At 38.9% G+C, this 27,833-nt stretch overlaps 2 long non-coding RNA genes across 2 annotated transcripts; both read left to right on the top strand.

The window, feature by feature from the left end:
- The first annotated feature begins 3,963 nt into the window (after window positions 1-3,963).
- On the top strand, window positions 3,964-5,823 carry LOC109169169. The gene is made up of 2 exons (XR_002052183.1): window positions 3,964-4,170; window positions 4,781-5,823. It is a non-coding gene; the product is annotated as an uncharacterized LOC109169169 (long non-coding RNA).
- Window positions 5,824-5,957: 134 nt separating this feature from the next.
- LOC109169170 lies at window positions 5,958-6,346 on the top strand. The gene is made up of 2 exons (XR_002052184.1): window positions 5,958-6,112; window positions 6,161-6,346. It is a non-coding gene; the product is annotated as an uncharacterized LOC109169170 (long non-coding RNA).
- Window positions 6,347-27,833: the final 21,487 nt, after the last annotated feature.

Below are 27,833 nucleotides of genomic sequence, written 5' to 3'. Positions count from 1 at the left end.
GACATATAGGGCGTCGCATTTTCTGTTGCCAACGTGTCAACATATTGGCGACGAAATTGATTCGGTGGTCCAATTTTGTAGTAAAACTAAACTTTACTTCAAAATTTATATATTTTCCCGACGGAAAAATTATCGCCGCAAATTCCGTCATCAACCTCTGTCGCCAACCCCTTGGTGCAAAGATTACATGGGAATATTTTTCACTTTAAACCAAATGTCGCAACGGAATTTATTCTCATCGCCGATTCTGTAGCAAAACCGCGACGGAACCATCGACCGTTGCTTTTTCCGTCGCTATTGTGGTGACAGAAGTTAATTCTGTCGCGAAATCCGTCACCAAAATGTGGGCGCCAAAATTTCCCATGTTTTTTTCTACTTTGCGCCAAAAATCGCTATGGAATTGCATTCCGTCACCATTTCCGACGCAAAATCCGCGACGAAACACGTTCCGTCGCAAAAACCGTCATGAATTGACAACAGATTACGTCCTGTCGCAATGTTTCTGTCGCGATTCATGATTTTTCTTGTAGTGAATATGATTGTATTGCCTAATAATAATAATAATTTATTGACATAATTCAAGGCAATACCATGAAGTGCATAAACAATCAAGTAGGCATAGTCGCATAGATGATGGAGCAGTTTTAATCTAATTTAAGCTCAGCCTTCGGGAAATAGAAAACAGCAAGCCAGCAAGGCATACATTTCCATACGCATTCCAACATATGCAAAAAAAAAATATATGCACAAGTATCTTAAAGCAAAACCTTAAGCTATAGAGAAATTATTGTGATTTCACACCAGAACAGGCCTCCCCATAGCAGCCCACATAACATCATGTAACCAAGTCAGTGTTCAGTAAGAATGAGGAAAACATACCAGCATATATTGCAATGAGCAACATTATTACATGCAATTCACTTTGCGGTGAAAACCAGCCAAACTCATGAAGATGAACTATCAAAGAAATAAAGAAATCATCTTAGGGAAATTGAATTGCATTATAAGATGAGGGGATGAAACCTGGACAACGACTGACTAGCCGCCGACGGTCGATGGGCCGCGACGCCTCCTGGGGCGTGACCGATCGGAAGCACGGGGAGAAGGCCTGATCTGGTCTCGGGACTACAAAAACCTGATCGCCGGTAGCAAATAAAACTCCTCTTGCGCGGCACGGCGGTCGATATGGTCTAGATCGCCGACTGATCCCATGGCGGACATGGAGACGGGTCAATCGCCTCCAGAAGAGGTGTAACGCGAACGTGTCTTCGGCGGGAATTCACCATCGCAAACCGTCGCTCATCTATCCCAACATCCAATCCTTGATCAACTGGCTGGATCCCCAGGAATTGCTCCGCCGACGAATACTGCCTCCTATCTGCGACCTTAGTGGTTGTTGCCGGCGCGTAGCGTTGATGGTGGTCGCACCGTTGGATGCGGTGGCGATGACGACGGTAGAGGGAAGATTGTCGACGGAAGTCGCCATTGTTGCCGTCCTTTGTCTTCGTCGCTCCCTGAAGAGCCGCAGTGCAGCGTTGATTACGAAGACTCAGTATCAGATGAATTGATTCGTCGCCATATTTTCGCAAATTTTACAAGATTGAAAATTTAGGGTTCACGGAATGTAGAGCAAAGTCTGATAACGTGTTGTAATAAAAAGAAGACAAGAATCGGAAAAGAAGGGAGACCAAGAATGGAGAGAGAATGCCCATGTCTTATTCATTCTTATGGCAATATATATATATATATATATATATATATATATATATATATATATAAAAGGTAAGCATAAATATGTACTAAATATGAATAAGTACATCAATTACAATATGACTGTTACAACATGAATAATAATGTCCACAATAAGTATATTATTTATAACATCATTATTATTATAAAAAAGAAAGACATCTCATTATTAATATATATGTATGGATGCCAAAATTTAATTGTGTTGAAGCAAAGATGTAGAAGATTTTGACCGTGCTATCGCAAAGACTCAAACCCAAGTCATTTCTAAATTCAAACACACCTCTTACCACCTTGTCTACTGAAGCTTTTGAGTACATAATCTGTTCTGTAATAGTTATACTAATAATGTACTCAGGGGCGGACCTACAGTGGGGGCAGTGGGGTCAGCTGTCCCCACTCACCCCACCCCCACCCCTTATATAACCCTTGTATGTATATGTGTATATATAGTACAAGTTTTAGTATAAGTATTAAAAAATAGAGAAATGTAAATAGAATATGGTTTAGCATAGATGGTTGAGCGCGTGGTCAGTCTAAACGCAGGCTAGGGTTTGATTCCCTCTATTTGCTTTTAATATTTCTCTTTTCATTTATATATGGCTAAAGTGTCATCCCGCACCCTGAACCATTTGTGATTATTCATCCCGCACCATGAACTGTAAAAAGTGATATTTCGAGCCATCAACCAAAATTTTTTTTTTCACCTAGCATTTTTTATAGGTTGTCCGGTAATAACGATGACATGGCACCGGTTTCAACTGCTGATGTGGCCTTTTTATCTAGTCAACGAGTTGTTAGTGTCATCCCGCACCCTGAACCATTTGTGATTATTCATCCCGCACCATGAACTGTAAAAAGTGATATTTCGAGCCATCAACTAATTATTTTTTTTTCACCTAGCACTTTTTATAGGTTGTCCGGTAATAACGATGACAAAGATGGAAGGTAGGCATTGGACGAATTTATATTTCAATTTTGACTGCATTGGCAGTTTACCACTAGCAGTTTGACTGCGTTATCAATGTCTATGTTTAATGGAATACATTGGCATGTTACCATTGGCAATTTACCACTTGCAGTTTTACAAACATTACATTGGCAGTTTACAAACATCTTTGAAAAATAAAAAATACTGAAAAATCAAGAAACAAAAATAAGAAAAATATGGAGAAATTGGGAAAATGTACAAAAGAAATAGAAAAATTGAAATATAAATTCGTCCAATGCCTACCTTCCATCTTTGTCATCGTTATTACCGGACAACCTATAAAAAGTGCTAGGTGAAAAAAAATAATTAGTTGATGGCTCGAAATATCACTTTTTACAGTTCATGGTGCGGGATGAATAATCACAAATGGTTCAGGGTGCGGGATGACACTAACAACTCGTTGACTAGATAAAAAGGCCACATCAGCAGTTGAAACCGGTGCCATGTCATCGTTATTACCGGACAACCTATAAAAAGTGCTAGGTGAAAAAAAAAATTTGGTTGATGGCTCGAAATATCACTTTTTACAGTTCATGGTGCGGGATGAATAATCACAAATGGTTCAGGGTGCGGGATGACACTTTAGCCTTTATATATTAATATAATGAGATGAGATGTGTAATTTATAATGGATCTTTTATTCAAATTATTTTATCAAATTGATTATGTTCATATTTTGTTATGAATATTTTTTATAATTTTTTGATGTGTTTTATAATTTTCTTATATTCAACATTATTTATGACTATACTTTTTAAGTGTTTTTTTTTTCTAATTATCAATTTTGCTTTAATATTTTGCCCCCACTGAAAAAAATTCCTGAGTCCGCCACTGAATGTACTGTATATACATACATATATATATATATATATATATATATATATATATATATATATATAAAGGCTATATATAGGGTAGGGGTGGGGGTGGGGTGAGGGGGGCAGCTGCCCCCCCTTGCCTCCGTCCCTGGGCGCTGTCTATGCCGTTAACACACAGAATTGTACCGTTCTTTTCCACTTTCTTTCTCCTACAAGCCCCACAAAAGAAAAAATAAAAAAAAAACTAATCTTTTGTCGGACAAAAAAATTACAAAAATCATTGAAAATCATCCTATTATGATTGCTCTAAAGTGGTATCTACACCCATATTAACAAATAAATAAATAAATAAAAATGGGGCGGGTTTAGCCTTTTAGGGTCCGCAGTCAACACAAATCTCTTAACTCTCTCTCTCTCTCAGCCTCTCAAGTTTCATCCTCAAAATTTACAGTTTTTATTCATCAATATTTCATTTTCTCCGCCGCGAAGTTGCTTATTAGTCAAAGGCCGATGCAGATCGAGGCCAATCGGGAATGATGCACAAGATTAGAAGAGAGCACAGTGCTAGCGTTACGCCAATCGGACTTAAACCCTAAGTCCCTCCAAAGAAAGGTATCACAAGATTCAAGTACCTCAATGGCTCAATAATCGATCTTTTATGTCAATCTGGAATTTATACTCTGAACAGCTCAAAATGGAATTTTAATTAGATTATTAGTTTCAAAACGTGGTTGTTAGTTCACTAGTAATGAGTGTGAAATTTGTGTGTTTTATTATTTTAATTTATTTTATTTATTCATGTAATTTATTTCCAATTACTCATTTTCCTCTAGCTTCAAATATCCTACCATGATATCTTGTTATCTTCAGTGCTATCATATTACCCTTTTAGCTTCTTTTTTTTTTTTTTTTTGGTTTTTGTTTTTGTTTATAGTTGCTGGATATGATTCAAGTATGGATTTTGAAACTATCTGTAATTAACAGATTGACATAAAGCCTAGTAATCATGCTCAAAAAAATGTTGATAAGCATAAGATAAAGTTTTAAAGTAGTTTATAATCATTACATAAAGTTCAAAGGGATTTTTCTAGTGAATCTTCCTATTATTAACTTCATTTTGATTTTTATTGTGTGGATAACGGTAATATCTTAAAGAAATTGTTCCATTTTGAAGTCAATCTTTCATTTTTCCTCGACTTAATTTTCTTGAATTTGTTAACAGGGCTCCTGTTGTGTGGTGGAAGGAAGGGATGATGTGATGGGGTTTGATAGAGGGGCAAAAACTATAAAGGATTGTTGTGAACTCACCTTTGAATGTATGTTTCAAGGGCAGAAATTAATCAACATCTTGAGAGTAACATTACCAAGAAGAACAAAGAATATCATGATGTGTTTGAATAGCACAGATAGCTAATAAAGGAGGCTTCAAAGGTTGGAAGTATTTTGTTGTTGTGGATGATGTGTAGACCAAGCAAGATAGGAATTACTTGAAATTTGTTTTCTCCAATAAAATGGGAAGCAATAGAGTCCTCTTCACATCTTAGCATGGGCATGCAGCTATACGCAGATACCTTCTCGTAAACTGCACCCTTCAAAATTTGTAAGAAATGAGGACAGTTGGGAGTTACTGAAGAGGAAGGGTTTTATCAAAGAAAGTTGCTTTATTGAGCTCGAAAGGGACGGGGAATGCATTGCTATAAAATGCGGTGGACTCCCACTGGCAGAAGTAGTGATTGTTGGTGTCTTTGTCCAATACACTAGCAACAATTGCTATTGCAAGTGGTAATCCATTGCACTTTATAGCTATATGTTTCTGCCCTGTTTTAGCTCAAAAGGACAACTTCCCTTGAGAAGAACCTTCTTCTAGTAACTCCCAACTTTCATCATTTCTTTAAAATTTTAAAGAGTGTGTGACTTACAAGCAGAATCTGCATATATAGCTACATTCTCATGCCTAGTTATTAAGAGATTCTACTCCCTCTCATGTTATTTCGAAAAACATTTTTCAAATATTTCTAGTCTTGTGGTCCACACATCATCCATGACAATGAAATGCTTACCACCCTCTAAAAATTCCTTTATTTTAGTTGTTAAATGCTCTTCAGGCATATCATGGTACTTCTTTTTCTTCATTATTTTCGCACTCTCAAGCAGCTCAACATCATGCGTGGAGTTTGCATTCTCTTCTTGAATCGTTGTGTAAAATTTACAACTAATGCATATGCATTTTCCTCATTTTATTTATATAATTATTTTTCATGTTAATTTCTTCCTTGATTGAGATTTGATTTTTGGGGGAATACTGATTTTGAAGTGATTTTTTGGTTGTTTAGGTGAAAAATGATGTTTTGGAGTTGGGGTGGGGGGTGGGGGGGTGGGGGTTGGGGGATGGTGGTGGTAATATTTTCCTTATTGGCAGAGAGGAAGAGATAGTGTGGAACTTGGGGCTTTGATGGATGAATTTAGTCTATGATCATGCTGTGGATTGTGATCAAGAACTTGTTCCTTTCTGCACCCAGCGGCTGAGTCAACTCTTGTGTGACAGGTTGTTCAGGTTTGTTCTTTCGCTTATTTGTATTTTATGCACCTGAATGGAGTTCAGTGAGAGAAGCTTGAAGCTGCAGCAATCAACACATTTTTGGAAGGAAAAAGAAAAATGTTGATGACTACCATGCAAATTATTTCTTTGATATTGCTCATACTTAAGTCTGATGTAAATGCGTACTTGAAATATTGCCATTATGAATTCGGGTTTTAAGAGGCAAAATTGTTGTTTTTATTTCTTCTCTATCCAATAGTGTGGTATGCTTAAGGTTTTCTAAATTTTGAAGTTTTAGCTTCATAAAGTATAAAGAACATGAAATTAAGATAGACAAGATTAAAAGGGGAAAAACTAAGAAAGGGATGCAAAAGGTAGAAGAATGGTTTATTATGAAATGATCCATCGTTGGCCTATAGGTGAGATTATGGACCCTAATGCATTTAGGACTTGACCATATAGCCATTTTAGAATTGGGATAAGACTTGACCATATAGTAATTTTAGAATTGGGATAGGACTTGACCATAGAGCCATTTTAGAATTAGGATACATATTGAGTCACGTCAAGCTTCTAATTTAGTAATTGTATTAGCAATTCATTTGTCGTTTGAGTTAAGCATATAATATATTTGTTAACCGTGAAAGCAAACATTGCAAATAATAGATTTTTTTAGTAATTGTATTAGTAATTCATTTGCCATTTGAGTTAAGCATATAATAAATTTGTTAACTCTGAAAGAATACATTGCAAATAATAGATTTGTTTACTATATAAGGATGCATTAATAATAATGTTTCAAACATAATTAAAAGCACAACACAATTAAAGGGATAGAAAAAGGTCCAACAACTTTAAAATCCATAAAAATAAAAATAAAAAATAAAAAATAAAAATAAAAACCAAAAATACAAAATAAAATTATACTAAAATAGAAAAGGGGAAACGGCGCTTTTGGCCCCTCAATTGTTTTAGTTTTGGAAATTTAGCCTCTCTTAATTGATTTGAGCAAACTTAACCCTTTAATTGTTCAAAATGTAGCACATTTGGTCCCTCATGTTATATAATTAGAATTATTTTTAATAATTTATATAATTTGTTCATTCAAAATTTAAAATATTTTTATAATAAATAAATACATAAATTAAAAAAATTTAAAAATTAAAAAAAAATTAAAAAAAAATTTTTAAAAAAAAAAAAGAAGAAGAAGAAGAAGAAGAAGAAGAAGAAGAACAGTCGGCGGCGGCAGTTCTTCTTCTTTTTTTTTTTTTTTTTTTTTGAATTTTTGAATTTTTGATTTTTTAATTTATGTATTTATTTATTATAGAAATATTTTTAATTTTGAATGAATAAATTATATAAATTATTAAAAATAATTCTAATTATATAACATGAGGGACCAAATGTGCTACATTATGAACAATTAAAGGGTTAAGTTTGCTCAAATTAATTGAGAGGGGCTAAATTTCCAAAACGAAAACAATTGAGGGGCCAAAAGCGCCGTTTCCCCAATAGAAAACTAACACTTTTGTTTGGCTGCTTCAGTTACTTCAAGGGACTTCTAAAGTTTGTAGTTACTATTGTTTCATGTGTCAACCACTATTGGTGTAAAACTCCTCCACAACCATCTAAATTCACTTTTGAAACCCCTTAATCACAAACAAGAACTTGTAGATTCATCACCAGCAAAGCCTTATCCAACCTTTAACACATCATTACTCCTTAGATCCCCCACCTAATACTCATCTATCACCAATTCCAAACATTACCATTGCCACAAAACTACTTTATAAGAACGAGTTGCTGCCCTCTCAAAAGCCCTCCTAGTACCGGGAGAGGGGGGGGGGGGGGGGTGGGACTAGCTCTGTCTCTAAAGTTTATAGTCATCTCCATTGTTTCATGTGTCAACCACTATTGCTGTAAAACTCCTCTATTACTCGCTAAGTTCACTTCTGAAACCCCTTAATCACATATAAAAATTCGTAGATCCATCACCAATAAGGCCTTGTCCAACCTTCAAAACACCATTACTCCTTAGATTTCCAACCTAATACTCATCCATCACCAACTCCCACCATTCCATTGCCATAGAACTACTTTCGGACCAAAAAGGCAATAGTCCCTTTCTCCAGTAGGAGAAAAAAAAAAAGATAAGAAAGAACTTATGCTCTCCCCAAAGCCCTCATGTGTCGGCCACTGTTGGTGTAAAATGTTGGGGAAAATTCGGATAGAATATGTCGTAGACCTGGGGCTACTGTTTTTTATAGGCTGAGAATGGATGAATCCTGAAGGGATCGGTGATGTGTGCAAGACACTACCTTAAAAGCAAAAATTTCCCGGAGACGGTTGTAGTCTTACCGGTTGCTTTCGACCAGTTAACACCGAAGCTCAGGATTGCAGAAGAGAAGAAGAGAATTTGATGAGTCAATAGAACTGAGGAGAAGCAGGGTATTTATAGTATTGAAAATACCCGCCCCTCCCCTCTCAGCCATTCATGCTCCACGATTTTAGGAAGAATTGTGGTGAAAATGCCCACAAGAATAGGAAGACTTGTTCCACCACAACTTAATGTGTGGATGGTAGATTTCTACATGAAATCTACCTCTAAAAGGGAAAAAACTCGGAATTAAAATAAAGCCCGAGTAAAACGTTGACTCCACCCCACCGCGACGCGCGTGCGAACAGAGCCGTGCCGGGCGGGCGGCGGCGGCGGCGCGCGCGTGTGGGGTTCCCTTTCCTTCTCTCTCTACAATAGTTTAAGCCTTCCAAATGGGTTGGTATTAAAAAAGTGGGAATTAGTCCCTTATCCTTCCAATGTGGGACAAGAGTGTCTTCCATCTACACACTTTAAACCACCATCTTGAATGTAATCTCCAACAATCCCCCACACATTCAAGGTGGCAAGAAGAAGACGGAATTTCTGGCATGAGTGCTGATCTTAATGTCAGTGGTTGTACCTTGAACTGACACGTAGTGACTTGAGTAACTTTCTCCTTTGATAGTGAATTAGATCTTGAACTATCGAAAGAAGAGTTAGTTTTGAACTCAGTTCACACACCAGCAATCACCCTGTAAGAATATATAACTTGGTCTTTCTCGTAAGGTCAACTCTTTGACCTGAGACCTATCTCTGAATAGGTGTGTTTAGCTTCCAGGTTTATATAACCTCGATGTTTGCTCACTGTATCGCTATTAAGCCCATCTCCCTCGATGTTTCGAGGATGGTTCTTTTGTTTAGCCCCTTCGTGAGAGGATCTGCAATGTTCTTTTCGGATTTCACATATTCTAGTGAAAGTACGCCACTTAGAATTAGTTGTCTCACAGACTCATGTCTGACTCTTATGTGTCTCCTCTTACCATTATAGGCACTATTTTTGGCTACGCATATCGCAGCTTGTGAGTCACAATGTATGGGCACTGACGGCGTAGAAGACCCCACAAAGGCACGTCTGCCAGTAGGTTTCTAAGCCACTCAGCCTCTTGCCCTGCTAGATCAAGAGCTATAAATTCAGCTTCCATCGTTGATCTGGCTATGCATGCCTGTTTCGTGGACTTCCACGATACTGCTGCTCCTCCCATGGTAAAAACATACCCGCTGGTGGAGCTCACCTCATCACTATCATTCACCCAATTCGCATCGCAATACCCCTCTAGGGACGCTGGGAAGCTAGAAAAGTGCAATCCCCAGTTCATCGTTCCCTTTAGATAGCGTAACACCCTCTTTAGTGCATTCCAATGGGTATCGCTGGGATTATGAGTGTATCGACTTAGTCGATTTACCGCAAGTGCAATATCAGGTCTGGTATAGTTCATTAAGAACATCAGACTCCCGATTATTTTCGCATATTCCTCTTGAGACACACTTGCCTCTGTGTTCTTCGAGAGTTTTGCACTTGGGTCATATGGAGTTTGAGCAGGGTTCACTTCAAAACTGTTAAACTTCTTTAGCAGTTTCTCTGTGTAGTGACCCTGTGATAACTTGTAGCCATCTTTCTCTTTGATGACTTTCACTCCAAGTATCACATCAGCTTCGCCCATATCTTTCATATCAAACTTGTCACACAGAGACCTCTTTGTCTCTTTTATTGCATTTATATTCGAGCTAAAGATTAGCATATCATCTACATAAATGCAAATCAAGACAATGCTAGACTCAATCTCTTTTGAGTACAAACAAGCATCTGATCGGTTTACCGTGTATCCCAGATCTAACAGTGTTTTGTGGAACTTCTCGTACCACTGTTTGGGAGCTTGCTTTAACCCATATAGGGATTTTACTAGTCTACATACCTTCCCTTCTTGCCCGGGGTTGGCGCATCCAGGAGGTTGAGACATGTAAATTTCTTCTTCCAGGTCTCCATTTAGGAAAGCTGTTTTTACATCCATTTGATGGACCAGCCACTTGTGAGAGGACGCTAGAGCAAACAATATGCGTATTGTGGCTATTTTCGTTACAGGAGAATAGGTGCAGAAGTAGTCTTCACCAAACTTCTGTTTATATCTCTTAGCCACAAGTCTTGCTTTGTACCTTTTAATCGACCCGTCGGGTCTCATCTTCCTTTTGAAGATCCACTTACAGCCAATAGGTTTGGCTCCTTTCGGTAGGTCTACAACCTCCCAAGTGTGATTAGATTTGATTGAATCTAGCTCACTTTGTATTGCTTCTTTCCAGAAGACCGCATCGACTGAGCGCATAACTGCCTCAAAGGATTTTGGTTCCTCCTCTAGAATTAACTGACACACAAACTGATCAGAAATTTCATTAATGTCATTTACTTCAGAAATGTACGTAATGAAATCAGGCCCAAAACTTGTCTCGGTCCTTTTTCTCTTACTCCTTCTAGGTTCTTCTGACTCAAGTTCTGTTTCAGAAGTTGAAGGTAGTGAGGACGAGACTTTTTCATAGGTATTTGATCCACGTTTTAGTGGGAATATGTGTTCGAAGAACTCGGCCTCTCGTGCCTCGCACATAGAGTGGCCGTCTAGGTACATAAATCTATATGCAGCGCTATTTTCTGCATACCCCACAAATATTGCATCTGAGGTTTTAGGGCCAAGATTAGGTTTCTTGAAGTAAGGAAGACCTACCTTGGCCAGGCACCCCCACACTTTGAAGTATTTTAGATTGGGTGCGTAACCTTTCCATAGCTCATATGGAGTTTTTTCATAACCTTTGTGAGGTACCCTGTTGAGGACGTGGTTAGCTGTTAATGCAGCTTCCCCCCACAAAGAGTTAGAAGCGCCTGCGCTTATTAGAAAAGCATTTATCATTTCCTTTAGGGTTCTATTTTTCCTTTCAGCCACACCATTTTGTTGTGGTGTATAGGGTGCTGTCACTTCATGAATGATTCCATGTTTTTCACAAAAGGTTTTGAGGGAGGTAGACTCATACTCTCCACCTCTGTCAGACCTAAGTCTTTTTATCTTTTTCTCTAACTGATTTTCTACTTCAGTTTTAAAGCTTACAAATTTTTGTTCTGCCTCATCTTTAGTTCTAAGCAGATATATCTTTGAAAACCGAGTGAAATCATCTATAAAGGATATATAATATCGCTTTCCTCCTTTTGTCTCAGTATTTTTAAAATCAGCTATGTCTGAGTGTATTAACTCTAGAGCACAAGTTGTATGATGCTTTGCAGTAATGAAAGGTTTTCTAGCTAGTTTAGCTTCAGCACATACTTCACATTGAGAAAGCGAATCATCTTGCACGTTTGAGAGCATATTCATGGTTTTTAATCTACTCATGCATTTGAGACCAATGTGTCCTAATCTAGCATGCCATACATCAAAAGAAACAGCAATATACGCAGAACCGCCATTACGTGTGGCAAGATTATTCATGAAAGTTTCAAAGTTTGCAGAAGTGAATGCAATGAGGGGCAAAACAAACAGCCCCCCACGTAAATAAGCCTTCCCTAGGTACTCCCCTCTACGGGTTATGATCATCCTCTCGGATTCAAACACAAGTTTGATCCCGGCCCTAACCAACAAGGGCCCTGAGACCAAGTTCCTCCGCATAGTGGGGACATACAACACATTAGACAGAAACAGATACTTTGTGGAATCGAGTTTTATCTCTACTGTTCCTACTCCTCTTACCTCAGCAGTACTGTCGTTTCCCATATAGACTTGATCTCCTTGTCCTTGAGTGAAGGCACGAAACTCCTTGAACACGATCCTACTCGCACAGAAGTGCCGAGTTGCTCCAGTGTCTATGATCCATTCTTCCGTGCCAGTCACCACATTTGCTTCCAGCGTCACAACCGCTGCTATGACTTCAGTCTCTTCCACCACGTTTGCTTGATGTTTATTCTCTTGTTGGACATTCTTTTGGTCGTTTGCGCCCCATCGGCGATAGCACTGCGCCGCGCGATGACCGTTCTTCCCACAGACGTAACAAGGTCCTCCTTTCCCTTTCTTCTAGTTGTTTTTGAACTTGTTGTTATTGTTGGCTTTGACTCCTCTTTTCCAGCCTTTATTTTGTCCACCACTCCCAGTTCTGGACCTATCACCTTTAACATCACTGGATTCAACCATGTTAGCTTTTAACGTACCAGAATTAGAAACAGACCTTTGTCGATAGGCGTCTTCTATGTTGATGTGATTGACCATCTCTTCCCAGGAGTAATCCTTGGACTCATGTTTTACTTTGTTTTGAAACTCTCCCCAAGATTCTGGCAACTTCTCAAGTAAGGCATAGGTTTGTAGCACTTCACTTACCGGAATGAGTTCAGCTTCAAGGTCGGACACCAGATTCTCATATTCGTGCACTTGCTCGATCACTGGTTTCGTATCCCCCATACGATAGTTGAGCCACCTCCCAACCGTGTACTTCCTCCGACCAGCATCATCAGCGCCATACTTCCTTTTGACCATGTCCCAGATCTCCTTTGCATATTTGTATTTAGCATAGATGTCTAACAGGTTGTCAGACATGTGATGCAGCAGAAGACCGCGAACCGTTTTGTTGTCCCGCTCGAACTTAGCCCGGATGTCTTGAGACTTGTCAGTTGTGACAGGTTCAGGTGTTACAGACGCAGGGGTTGAAGTGGAGCCGTCCTCTGTTTGAGGATTAGTGGAGTCAGCAGCTTTCGCTTGAGCAGGTTCAGGAACATACGTGAGAACGTATTCCAGTTCAGCAGATTCGATGTGTATGAGCATCTTGACTGCCCAACGACGATAGTTTAAGCCGTCAAGAGGTTGAAGCTTGGCAAGGTCAGATGCAGGCTTAGGTACGAAGCTCGACATCATATCCGAAATAAAAATTAAGAATATTTTTGCTTTTAACTGTTGGGGAAAATTCGGATAGAATATGTCGTAGACCTGGGGCTACTGTTTTTTATAGGCTGAGAATGGATGAATCCTGAAGGGATTGGTGACGTGTGCAAGACACTACCTTAAAAGCAAAAATTTCCCGGAGACGGTTGTAGTCTTACCGGTTGTTTTCGACCAGTTAACACCGAAGCTCAGGATTGCAGAAGAGAAGAAGAGAATTTGATGAGTCAATAGAACTGAGGAGAAACAGGGTATTTATAGTATTGAAAATACCCGTCCCTCCCCTCTCAGCCATTCATGTTCCACGATTTTAGGAAGAATTGTGGTGAAAATGCCCACAAGAATAGGAAGACTTGTTCCACCACAACTTAATGTGTGGAACTACATGAAATGCTCTACATGAAATCTACCTCTAAAAGGGAAAAAACTCGAAATTAAAATAAAGCCCGAGTAAAACGCCCACCCCACCGCGCGAGCCGTGCCGGGCGGGCGGCGACTGCGGCGCGCGCGTGTGGGGTTCCCTTTCCTTCTCTCTCTACAATAGTTTAAGCCTTCCAAATGGGTTGGTATTAAAAAGGTGGGAATTAGTCCCTTATCCTTCCAATGTGGGACAAGAGTGTCTTCCTTCTACACACTTTAAACCACCATCTTGAATGTAATCTCCAACAAAACTCATCCAAAACTCTCTAAAATTACTTTTGAAACCTGACCTTTAACTACACTACATACAAAAATTCTTGTAGATCTATCCGAAGCAAAGCATTATCGATCCTTCAAAACACCATTACTACTTAGATCTCCCACCTAACACTCATCCATCACCAACTCCAACCATTAGCATTGCCACAAACTACTTCCGGACCAAAAAGACAATATTCCCCTTCTCCACCATTACTTCTTATTTTGAATTTTGTTGAGATGGTGATTGCTTTTCAATTCGCTTTCTTGCTCAGTCTTCATTGTCTATACGAGTAAGACAAATTTGGTAGGCATGAACAATGACACATACTGTCATATCAACTTCCAATGACACTAGGAAACTACTTTTTTTTTTTTTTTTTTTTTACATAAATATTCATCTCGAACACTTTTGTTTGAAATTGATTTCAACTTTCTTATGCGTCTTTTGTTTTCATCATCTCTCCGATTAAGAAAAATTTGCTAGCCGTAAACAATCGCACATAATACTTTTATACCAACTTCATTCCAATAAACACTTGGAAACAACTTTTTTTCTTTTTACACAAATATTTCCTCTCAAACACTTTTGTCTCAAATATATTTCAATTTTCCTATGTGTTTAATAAACACATTTTTTGAAGGAAAAAATTTTATGACCGCCACACAAACTATTTCTTTGATATTGCTCATACTTAAGTATGTGATGTTAATGTCTACTTTACATATTTCCATTATGTATTCAGGTTTGAAGAATTAAAATTGTTGTCTTTCATTCTTCTATCTCCAATAGTGTGGTATGGTTAATATTTTCAAAATTTTAAAGTTTGAGCTTCTGATGAAGCATAAAAAAACATGAAATTAAGATAGACAATATCAAAAGGGTAGGAACTAAGGAATACAAATGGAAGAAGAATGGTTTACTATGAAATGATCCATTGTTGGCCTACATGTGAGCTTATGGATTCTATTGCATTTAGGACCTGACCATAGAGCCATTTTATAATTGGGATATATTAGAGTCATGACAATCCTCTATATTTGTTAGCCATGAAAGCATACATTGTAGATAATAGATTTGTTAACTATAAAACAATGCATTAACAATAAAGTTTGAATTATAATTAAAAGCACAACAAAATTAAATGGATAGAAAGGGCCGAACAACTTTAAAATCCAACAAAAACACCAAAATACAAAATAAAATTATACTAAAACAGAAAACTAGGCCCACTTCTTCACAAACCCTAGCTTCTCCCATAAGAGTCCGCAACACCTTTGCTTGGCTGCCTCCGTAACTTCAATGGACTTCTAAAGTTTGTAGTCATCACCATTGTTTCATATGTCAACCAATATTGATGTAGAACTCCTCCACAACCCCCTAAGTTCACTTTTGAGTCCTCTTAACCACGTATGTATTCATCACAATTGTTTCATCCACAACAAAATGTTATTCAACCTTCAAAACACCATTACTCATTAGATCTCACATCTAATACTCGCCCTTCACCAACTTCAACCATTACCATTGCCACAAAACTAATTTCGGACCACAAAGGCAACATTCATCTTCTCCAGTTGGAGAAAAGAATATAATAAATAGTTGATGCCCTCCCCAAAACCCTCTTGGTAATCAAGGACACACAGAGATAAGAAAGAAATTCCAAAAACAAAATGGCCTCTAGAGAGTGAGGAGAAAACTAGCTCAGTGTCTAAAGTTTATAGTCATCACTGTTGTTCCTTCATGTGTCATCCACTGTTGCTATAAAACTCCTCCACAACTCCCAAAATTCACTTTTGAAACCCTTTAACCGCATACAAAAATTGGTAGATCCATCACCAACAAGGGTTTGTCCAACCCTTCAAAACACCATTACTCCTTACGTCTCCCACCAAATTCTCATGCATCACAAACTCCCACCATTATCATTGTCACAAAACAAATTTCGAACAAAAAAAAACAACATTCCATTACTCCACTAGGAGGAAAAAAAAAAGAAGAGGTTTTGCCCTCCCCAAAGCCCTCATGTGTTAGCCATTGTTGGCTTAAAACTACTCCACAACTCTCTAAAATCACTTTTGAAGCCCCTTAACCACATACAAAAACCCGTAAATCTATCAGCAACAAAACCTTTTCCAACCTTCAAAACCCCCCATTACTCCTTAGATCTCCCATCTAACACTCGCCCATCACCAACTCCCACCATTACGTACCATTACCACAAAACTACTTTCGAACCAAAAAAGGCAACATTCCCATTTTTACATTAGGAGAAACAAAACAAAAAAGATAAGGAAGAATTGTCACCCTCCCCAAAGCCCTTTTGGTAGCAAAGAACACACTGATAGAAACAAGAAATTCCGAATTCAGATTAAAAAAAAAAACCCATTAACCACCTATAAGAACTTGTAGATCCATCGCCAACAAAGCCTTGTCCAACCTTCAAAACGCCATTATTCTTAGATCTTCCACCTAATACTTGTGCATCACCAACTCCAACTATTACCATCGCAACAAAACTACTTTTGGACCAAAAAGGCTTCATTCCCCTTCTCCACTAGGAGAAAAAAAAAACTCGTCAAATCTCTCTTGGTAGCAAAGGAAACACTGAGAAATGTAAGGAAACTAAAAAAAAATGCCTTTAGAGAGAGGGGAGAGAGTTCTCTCCCCTCTCCCACCCCACTTACCCCTCTCTCTTTCTCTCTATCTCTCTCTTTAGATGGACAAACAATGAAAGATTGAAAGGATACGTTTGTTGGTTTAATATAAACATATTTATAGATTAATTATTCCCTCCATGCCCACCACTTCTCACTCTCTATCTCTCCCTATAAGGAAAAATAACAAAATATTGAAATCTCCCACTCTCTATCTCTCCCTATAAGGAAAAACAACAAAATATTGAAATGTCTCACTCTCTCTCTCTCCCTATAAGGAAAAACAAAAAAAAAATATTGAAATGATATATAAATATATTTATAAATTAATTATCCCCCCCTCCCCATCCCCCCAACCTTTTCATCTCTGTTTCTATCTAGAAGAACAAACAACGAAATCTTAGTAATGATACATTTGTTTGACTTAATATAAACATATTTATAGATTAATTATTTAGGATTTTTAATTCCAAATTAGCATTGGTACTGATAATATTGAGTATAATCATATATCTAGTTGGGCCGAATATTGGTGATAGTACCTTATACAAAGAAAAAAAAAACTAGTTTGAAAATGTTTTTATGCCATTTCTAAATTAATTAATTAAAAATTTAGAAAAACTTTTCAATTTTAATTTTCTTTAAAAGGGTTAAAATAAAAAATTTGAAAAACTAAATTAGGACCAATGTTATCTTATTTTTCATTTTTGTTGAGATGGTGACTACTTTTCAATTTCCTTCCTTCATCTTTAGTCTTCATCGTCTCTTCAATTATGATAAATTTGGTAAGCATGAACAATGACACATACTGCCATACCAACTTCCAATGACATTAGGAAATTACTTTTTTTTGTTGGGCGTCGGCCGAGTTCAGCCTCTGCTCGATTCGAGACATGATGTTTGGCTTACCATGGAAGGATGTGATTAAATGATTAATGTCCACCTACTTATCACCAATTGGTTTTAAGTAGGATATGTCAACTAAATAGCCAAAGAACTCTATGGTTAAGCGTGCTTAACTGACTGTAGAAGTAAGATGGGTGACCAACTGGGAAGTAAGTATAGTACGGCGTTAAGATCCATCAATTGACATTAGAGTCGAGGTCATGGGTTTGAATCGAACCTTGTCTCCATGTCACTTATGTTGTGATGGCTTGGGAATATAGCATGGAGTATCAGTCATCTGGACCGAGGCTATGTTAACCATCAAAATTTGGACTATGGAATCACATCCCACATCTCATCATGCAAGGCGAAAAGCGAAAAGGTGTGCTTACATGCACACCTTTCAATCAACAAATTTGTCTAGAAAGTAAAAAATAAGATGCCTAGAAAGATAACCAGACAGTACAAACAAGGGTAGATACAAACAAGGGTTGATTGTTCAAGGTACAAGTTCAGATACCACTTGTTGGTCCCGAGGGGTTGGGTTACAAGTCTAGAGGAGTGTGGATGAATAGACTTGTATACTTTTTAAAACCTTTTTGAAAGCTTCAAATCCAAGAAAACTTAAACTCAAAATTTAGAATTTAATTCAAAGTGCACATCGGAATATGTTTAACCCCTTTTTAGTTATCTTGCATGAGAAGAGATTTTTATTGTGGTTTGGCCAAAACCATCATACTTCACTCTTCTCTTATTATAACTCCTAGGAGGTTTGTCGTTTAGTACAAAAATGAGAACTTGAGCCTTGATCACAAAGCCAACCTCAAGTCTATAGGTTTTTCACAAGTATACACTACTTCTCTAAGTATGAGTGTTGGTTGATCACACAAAAGGTTGTTGATTCTCCAACTGTCGTAGACTTGCCTTGAGATCTTCTTGATGATTGCCGAAGTCTTTGAGATTGATCTTCACTAAATAGCTCTTGAGATTTTCTCTCTTACTAGTTGTGAGTTTGTAAATTTGGATGCCCTTGTCTCTTGGCAATTCTCAAAATTTTCAACTCGCCATTCATCTTCAAATGGAGGAATTTATAGACCCATTTGAATATGTCCATTGGACGGAAAAAATTTAAATGTCTATTACCCAACATGTAATAATCAGTGTGTATTGATCAAATTACTTTTGCTCAAATTCCAATCGTTGTCTCTACTTTTGGCATTTGCTTTTTACTTTCTGCATTGCACCATTTGTCTAGGCATTTTTGAAATATCTTTCTTGGAAAATATACTTAGGACTCCTTTGCATTTGGTAACATTATGTGTGCAACTACTGACTTTGAGGTTGTTTACTATTCATTTAGAGAATGTCCGAACAGTTGACCAGTAAGGTAACCTTTTGACCTTTCGATGTTAACTTTTTGTATCAAACCTCAACAACCTTTCGGATTTGACTTTCCTTAGTCAATCACTTACTTTACGAAATTGTTAACTATTCACTTTAAGCTAAATTTTTGTGTCCCCAACTTTCTGGTTAAGGTTGACCCTTCCAGTCTTCAACTCTTCATATTTAAAGTCCTTAGCTTTTCGATCTTCAATCTTCAACTTCTCGTAGCTTTAGCTTTTCGAAATCTGACTTCTCGATGATAACCTTTCGAAAGTTACTATTTGAACCTCCTGAGACTAAAAAATATATTAGCGTTACTTTTCGTACTGAGTTTACTTTCTGGTAAGTAAAGTTCATCATCTAACTGAACTTTCAAATTTACATTGCGAAAATCCTAAGTCTAGAAAATAAAAAGGAATTAGGGATCTAACTTTTAAATATGTTTAATATCATCAAAATCTATCTAACACTTGTTCTTAGCACCTTGATTCATCATTTTTCATTGTTCTATTTCTCTCGTTAGTTCTTCTTCCCTTTCTTAGAATTTTTTCAACTTTTATTGTGTCTCTTCATGCTACTATTTTTCCCTTTCTTTTTCACTTTAAAAAAAAAAAAGCAACAACAAACTTCATTAAAGATCAAACCGTTCATACAAACAAACTAGAAAAGCAGCTAAGGTTTATTAAAATACTCTAGCAAAGCGCCGCTTTGATTACATAGAGATTTCTTTGCTAACATATGTGTTGACATATTGAACTCATGATGCACAAAGCTAATAGAAACCGACTCAAGTTGCTACAAGAGTATTTGAATCTCATAGATAATACCACCATACGGAGTAAGATTTCCATCATGAGTAACCGCTGTTATAACCACCTAGGCGTCAGTTTAGAGGATCACCCTTGTTTATCCCTTCGCCTTTATTTAACTCAGCGCTTCCCGTGCACCGAGGCCTCCGCTTCACGTACCGTAAACAAACCATCTACACTCTTCATAGCAAGCCCTTAGACCACCCCCTCGTCATTTCGCACTACCCATCCAAAGCCCGTCCGCATATTTTCAAAGTCCAACACAGTGTCAATATTGGTCTTAAAGATAGACAAAGGGGGAGGGTGCCACTGCCCAACTCGATTCTGATGTCCAATCTGTCGTGAAGTAGCCTGAGACGCAAACTAGAGGGATTTCCAATCTGCCACAATCATGCATGCATGATGAACCAAGGTTTCAGGGTCTTTACATTGATTATTCCACAACATATCATTCTTGTTTTCCCAAATAGCCAAACAAACAATCACAACTTTCTCATACAAATCAGTTGACAAGGAACGCCACATATCAGATACCCAATCCGAAATAGACTCCACCAGTCAAGCCCCCAATCCTTATTCAAAACCTTTGAACAAGCAAAAGAATAACTGCAATTTGCGAACAGATGAATTGCAGTCTCCTCATCACTACCACACATAGTGCATATTGGATCACAACGCACCTATTTTATAAGTAGAGCATCTTTAGTAGGAAACTTCATATTACACAACGCCTAGAAGAAATAGTTAATTTTCGGTGGTAGATGCATTTTCCACACTCTCGTCCACTCACATCCCCCATCGTCGACATAAAGACCTTTGGCAATCTTATAAGCACTACGGACCGAGTACAAACCACTTTTCTCACCTCCCCCCCCCCCCTCCACCCCCCATACAAAGCATCTCTCAAAGGCATAGAATAGGTGGGAAATTGGCTTAGAATAAGATTACTATCCCTGTCACAAAAAATATCGCTCACTAACTCCACATACCAAGTTGTAGTACCTATATTGAAAAGAGATTTAACAGAAGGTTGACCAAATATATAGGTTCAACGGTGGAGAAAAAAGGATTTTCACTGTTAGGTAGCCAAGGATCACCCCACACTTCACCCTCTCCCCATCACTTATTCTCCATCTAGACCCCTCCCTCAACAAACTTTGAGCTTCACGAATACTAGTCCAAACGAACGAAGGATTTGCGCTCGACCCTGCTTTAAGAAAAGAACATTTTGGAAAATAACGGGATTTAAAAACTTTTGTCACCAAAGAGTCAGGCTCATTCAAAAACTTTCATCCATGTTTCCCGAGCATAGCCACATTCATCTCCCTCACAGTACGAAACCCCATTCCCCCAAACCTCTTAGGTCGACATAAGTCAGCCCACATACTCCACGGGATCCCTTTCCTCCCCCTACCCCCACACCCCCACCAGAATGAGTTCATAAACCTCTCAATCTCCTCGCACAACCCTTTAGGAAGTAAGAACACATTCATTGTGTAATTTGGAATGCTTTGAAGAACAGTTTTTAGAAGAACCTCACAGCCCGACTTAGACAGAAAATGGTTTCCCCAATGAAGGATCCTAGCACGAACCCTTTCCCTAACAAACCCCAAACTCTCTCGCTTCCAATGACCCACATATCCCGACAACCCCATATATTTACCCCTAGCATGTTGCTCCTAAATTCCCAAAGTCTCACACACGGCCTCCTTATCCTCCCTATCAACATTGTTCCCCAAAACAATAGTAGACTTATCAAGATTAACCTGCTGACCACTCGCTCGCCCATACTCATCTAAAATTTCCTTTATAATACCAGCCTCAAGATTGTTTGCTCAGAAAAAAGAACAAACAATCATATGCGAAAAATTAGTAGGTAATCATAGGATCCCCCTAGCAACACTCACTCCATGCAAAGCCCCTTCCTCCTCCTGCACGCTTAATATCGCACTCAAACTCTCGGCAACAACAATAAACAGACATAGAGAGAGGGGATCCCCTTGTCGTAACCCTCAGACGGGTTGATAGGACCACACTCCTTATGTAACACCCCAAATTTTTAAAACATTTTAAGCCTATGAAATAAAGGCAAATCTATCATTAATAATCCAAACAAAGCGACACTAACAACATGAGTATCGGGGTGCTATGCCACATCTAGGTTTGAGAACCTAGATGCACAGGCTAGACTAACTAAACAAGGCATAAACTATAACTAATATCCACAATACAATTCAAGGCTCATTGGCCATCTAAATAATACTAAGCTAAATCCACGAGTCCATCTAACGCGCTCCGAAGCTACTGGTCAGCACCTGAAAAACATACGGTGTAACAACCGTCAGCGAATAATGCTGGTAACCCACTCTCACGCGTTAAGTACAATATAGATAGATATAAGAAAATCATTTTGAAACCGGAATACATATATAACCTAAGCAACTCTAGCTTTAAACCAAGATCAAGACTCAAGACACAACAACAGACTTGACACTATAGAACCATCATAAAGACTAGCATGCATCCTAAGAACACAAGAAAAGGCATAATAGACAAGTAAGCTCATAAATAACAAATAGAGGCAACAATGGGATTCAAAGACAATCAATTAGCAAGTAATCATCAAGGCACACAATCCATCTTCCAACCTTATACCAAGTTCCAACCTTTTCACTCCACTCCATCCTTATATCAGTTCCAACATGTACCTCCAGGCCACCCTTATACCTCCTTGGAGCAACTACATGCCCCACTCCGTAACCACCAACATGGTAGCACCGAAGTGTCATTCGCATGGTTCGTGCCTCTAGCACCAATACCAAGGGGTCAGCGCATATAGCTCTAACATGACACCGCGGCGCTTATACCCTGACCCAAGTCTTTAGCCAGCAAGTCTAAGGGGTGGTCCATGCCTTTAGCACGATAACCGAACACTCGTTGTGCTTTCTGCCAACAATTCATCTCCACCAATCACAATCTCATCATCATCAGTCACATCGATCATTGCGCAATGACCACGATGCCCATCATCATTCAATCAATCAACATATAACCAATCAATAACAATCAAGACATAATAGCAATAATACACACTACACATAAATTCCTAAAACGGTACTCAAAACATCAAACGAGACTCATACACGTCAAACGGGGTACAACGGAACACAGCGGGACACGGTTGCCCGGAGGAATAATGGAGGCAATATAAGGGGGGGTTGGAGGTATAGGTTGGAACTGATATAAGGACGGAGGGGAGCTACAAGGTTGGAACTTGGCATAAGGTTGGAAGATGGATTGTGTGCTTTGTTGATTACCTGCTAACTAATTGTCTTGAATACCTTTGATTGTCTCTATTTGCTATTTATATGATTATCTGTCTGTTATGTCTTGCAACGTGTTCTTAGGACGCATGTTAGTCTTTATGATTATTCTATACTGTTGAGTATGTCAATGTATCTTGAGTCTTGATCATGGATTTAAACTAGAGTCTCGTAAGTATATATGTATTCTAGTTTCAAAATGAGTTTCTTATATCCACCTATATTATACTTAACGCGTTGGAGTGGGTTACTAGCATTATTCGCTGACGGTTGTTACACCGAATGTTTTTCAAGAACAGTTGAGTAGCTTCGGAACGAGCTAGTTGGATTCGTGGACTTAGTGTAGATAGTTCTAGCCTTGATGAGATGACCTGCGTGCCTTGATTTGTATTTGGGTATTAATTATGGTTTATGCTTTGTTAGTTAGTTTAGCCTGTGCATCTAAGTTCTCTAGCTCAGATGTGGCAAAGCACCCCGACTACTATGTTTAGTTTATGCTCTTTTTGGGAATTAATAATAGATTTGCCTTTATTCCGTAAGCTTTAAAAGTTTCAAAAATTAGGGGTGTTACAGCCCAAGCTTTAGCATTTGGAAATAAATCTCGCCACGACCTAGAGACCAAAACCCTATCCAATTTCTAACGAACCCAATTCCAAGTTCCCCCCCCCCCCCCCCCCCCTCCCAAATAAACTGACATCCCTCAAATTCAAAGTTCTGCAACCCACTCTCCCTCATTGCTCAACAAAACCCCTCCTCAGCCACTCAGGGTGAAGAACCCTACCAACCTTCTCCATCTCCCGCATAATGTCATTTAAATCCCTCATCAGAACCCATGGCAAAACACTTAAAGTAGATAAATACCTCAACAAGTTCCAAGAATTTCACCGTTGAGACCTCTCCAGATGGCTGTAATAGCCGGTGGACCTCCACCTCGGAGCAGCCTAGCACGGCGATACCACTGTGTCAATGTAATGGTTCGAATAACCTAAAATCTCAACATCTAAACCCTCGTTCCACAAAAGAGCAAGTCCACCGCTTCTTCCCCTAGCGTCGATAGTGAAATAATTTCTGTACTTCAACCTCATCCAAACACGTTCCATCTTTGTCGCATTACATAAAGTCTCTGATAAAAATAAAATAACAGGCTTCTTTTGAAGGATACAGCCCAATAACACTTGAACTGCCAGTAGGTTTCAAGCCCGCGACAGTTCCAATTAAAACAACTCATTGGGCCTGGTGGGGCTGGAAACCAGAGCCCACCTCCTTAGAATTAATGTGAACATTTCCTTCCACCACCATTGGGCTACTCCAAGCACCCGGCCCACTCCCCTCAGTCCGCTCACTCCCTATTGTAACACCCCTAATTTTTAAAATAATTAAAGCGTATATAAATAACGTAAACTATCATTAATTATCCCAAACAGAGCATAAAGTTATTCATAAGAGTCAGGGTGTTATGCCACACCTAGGTTGGAGAACCTAGATGCACAGGCTAAACTAACCAATCATATTTAAACCGTAAATCAATATCTGAATACAATCCAAGGCACGCAGGCCATCTACTATGCTAGGGCTAACTAAGCTAGGTCCAAGGTTCTGACTAGCGCGCTCCGTAGCTAATGCTCATCACCTGAAAAACATTCAGTGTAACAACCGTTAGCGAACACTGCTGGTAACCCACTCAAACGCATTAAGTACAGTATAGGTAGATATAAGAAATCATTTTGGGACTGGAATACATATATATTTACGAGACTCTAATTTAAATCCAAGATCAAGACTCAAGGCACGTTAACAGGCTCAACAGTATAGAATAATCATAAAGACTAACATGCATTCTAAGAACGCAAGGCATAACAGACAGATAAGCATATAAATAGCAATTAGAGGCAAAGAAGGCATTCAAGACAATCAATTTGCAAATAATCATCAACGTAGACAATCCATCTTCCAACCTTTTGACTCCCCTCCGTCCTTATATCAGTTCCAACCTATACCTCCAGGCCACCCTTATATCGCCCCCCCTTATTCATCCGGGCAACTACATGCCCCCACCGACAAACCACCTATCAACCCCAACATATCAAGATGGTGCCGCAGTGCCATTCACTTGATCCGCACCTCTAGTGCCAATATCAAAGGGTCAGTGCATATAGCTCTGACATGACACCGCGGCACTTATAACCTGACCCATGCTCAACGGCAAGCAGGTCTAAGGTGGGTTTGTGCCTTTAGCAAAGTAACCGCTAGGGCCTGTACCTTTAGTACAATGACCGGGCACAAGTGGTGCCAACCGCCAACAATTCATTTCCACCAATAACAATCTCATCACCATCATCATCATCATCAATCACACCGGCCATTGCGTAATGACCACGATACTCATCACCATTCAATCAAGCAACACATAATCAAATAACAATCAAGACATAACAACAATGACACATATTACACATAAATTCCTAGAACGGTATTCAAAACATCAAACAAGACTCATACACGACAAACGGGGTACAACGGGACACGGGGAAACATCAAACGGGAAAAAACACCACGAACCACGCCGAGTTTCCAGCGAGTGGGTGGCGGGTGGAGGACCACCCGCCGGCGGCGACTTACTATTCCAGTGGGTGCCCGGCGGGCAGTCGCCGACCCGCCGGCTGCCCGCTAGAACAGTGCATACGGGCAGCGGGTAGGTGGCGGGCACCCCTGCCCCCACCTACCCCCACTGACTCACAGGCAACTTTTCGGTCCCGGGATCTCTCGTGGAACCCGAAACCATGTCCAGACACATTCAAACACATAACGACAACACCACGGATTCAATTAACGGAATTAAATCTAGAATCATACCAAATACGTTCTAACACGACTCCTAAACATGCCAAGACTCCACATTAATCATATAACGGTTCAGGAGCATCCGGAACCACAAGAATATCAAGAAATCTATATGCAAGGTCCTAAACACAAGTCTTAGGCTAGACTCAACACCCGATCATGCATAAACCCACCCAAACATACCAAGAACATCACAACACAATATTCATGATATAAATCCTAGGGCTCTAGACATAATTAAAATAAGAGATCACACATATAGTCGATCACAATATCAAGAACATCAAGATTGAAAATATGTAATGCAGATATGTATCACAATATATAAATGAAACGTCAAAAATAAGTACACAGCTGAATTTTTTTAACGCAGTTAGAGAACACCTCCTAATCTGCGGGGCCACGCCCAAAACTTTTTCACTCAAGATCAACCCACGGTTTTTACAATTACAGGTTCAATGAATTACAAAACTAGGTCTACCACCTATTTAAACATTAACCTCGTAAAACAACTCTATGAAAAAGTATACAATACAGTTTGAACTAATTCTACCAATTTAAACAAACTGTAACCAACCTGGATTTAAACACAGCTTGTACTGAATAATGAGGAGCTAAATTCTCCGGATAGTACACCAATCATTTCCCGTCTGAAGTTTCCTTGTAGCGTCTTCTGAATATTTCTTTATCGCACCTTCCAGAATAATGTTTCTATTTTTCCCGTTTTGGAAACTTCATTTGTCTTCATTACAAGAATCCCCATTTATAGTAAATGTCCCCATGAGATTAGGGAATTTGATTTCCTACATTAATGCTTTCTTCATTTACGTGTATCACTCATGCATACACATTCCACCACTTACGCATGCATTTACCATTTCTTGTTCACCCATTTACTCATGCATACAATATCCACAAGTCACGCATGCATTTCCACTTATGCATATAATTTCTACAACTCACGCATGCATTTCCACTCATGCATTAACATGTGCCAATACATATAAAATATTAGTACGTACCATACATAATATTATATATATATATATATATATATATATATATATATATATATGTATATATATATATATATTGTACTAACAATCTCCCCCTTTGGCATATGTTAATCAAACACCCGTACAATGAGATCTCCCCCTCAAACCATAAACATCAAACTCATTTATTTCTCCCCCTTTGTGCAATGCAGTCTCCCCCTTTTGAGAAACATTCGCCAAAGGTGATCAATGAAGCTCTAGCAAATAGTATCGAACAATGCAAGACTAATCTAGAAAGAGCACCTAGTGATAACCAGTAGGTAAGGACCAAAGTTAGGAGGTGGTCGTACCGGGAGTAAGGTAGTGGAGCATCAACACTGGAAAGCTTTCACACCGGGCGCTTCCCAAGTCCGTGCGGATCCCTAAGAAGTACCGGGTAGCCCTCTTCCAGGTGAGCAATTTTAGAAACATTGAACACTAGATAGCTTTCACTCTGGGCCATTCTAGGGCTAGTTGAACCGTAGTGAACACCAGGTAGCCTTCTTCTAGTGAACAAGGCATAATACACCAGACAGCTTTCACTCCGGGCAGAACTAGAGTTCAGGAGAACCTTAGCAGACACCGGGTAGCCCTCGTCCAGGAAACAGGATAAAGTTGCAAAGGCGCAACCACGGGATTTTGGGATTAAGTACATGTGGTATATTGAGAGTGGAGAACCAAGAATGATATAGTATTATTGACTATGTGAGAACAAAACGGCCAATCATGGGAGTATTGGAACCAAACAGAAGAACTAGCTACAAACTATCAAAAGAGTGCTCTAACCAAAAATAACTTGCAAAAGGACAATACCAGTGCATAGAGCTAAACGTTACCAGAGAGCAGAAAG

The sequence above is a fragment of the Ipomoea nil genome, unplaced genomic scaffold (assembly GCF_001879475.1).
Source record: "Ipomoea nil cultivar Tokyo-kokei standard unplaced genomic scaffold, Asagao_1.1 scaffold3256, whole genome shotgun sequence".
Taxonomy (NCBI): domain Eukaryota; kingdom Viridiplantae; phylum Streptophyta; class Magnoliopsida; order Solanales; family Convolvulaceae; genus Ipomoea; species Ipomoea nil.
Note: the sequence above shows the minus strand (reverse complement) of the source record. Positions and strands in the feature narration are given on the sequence as shown.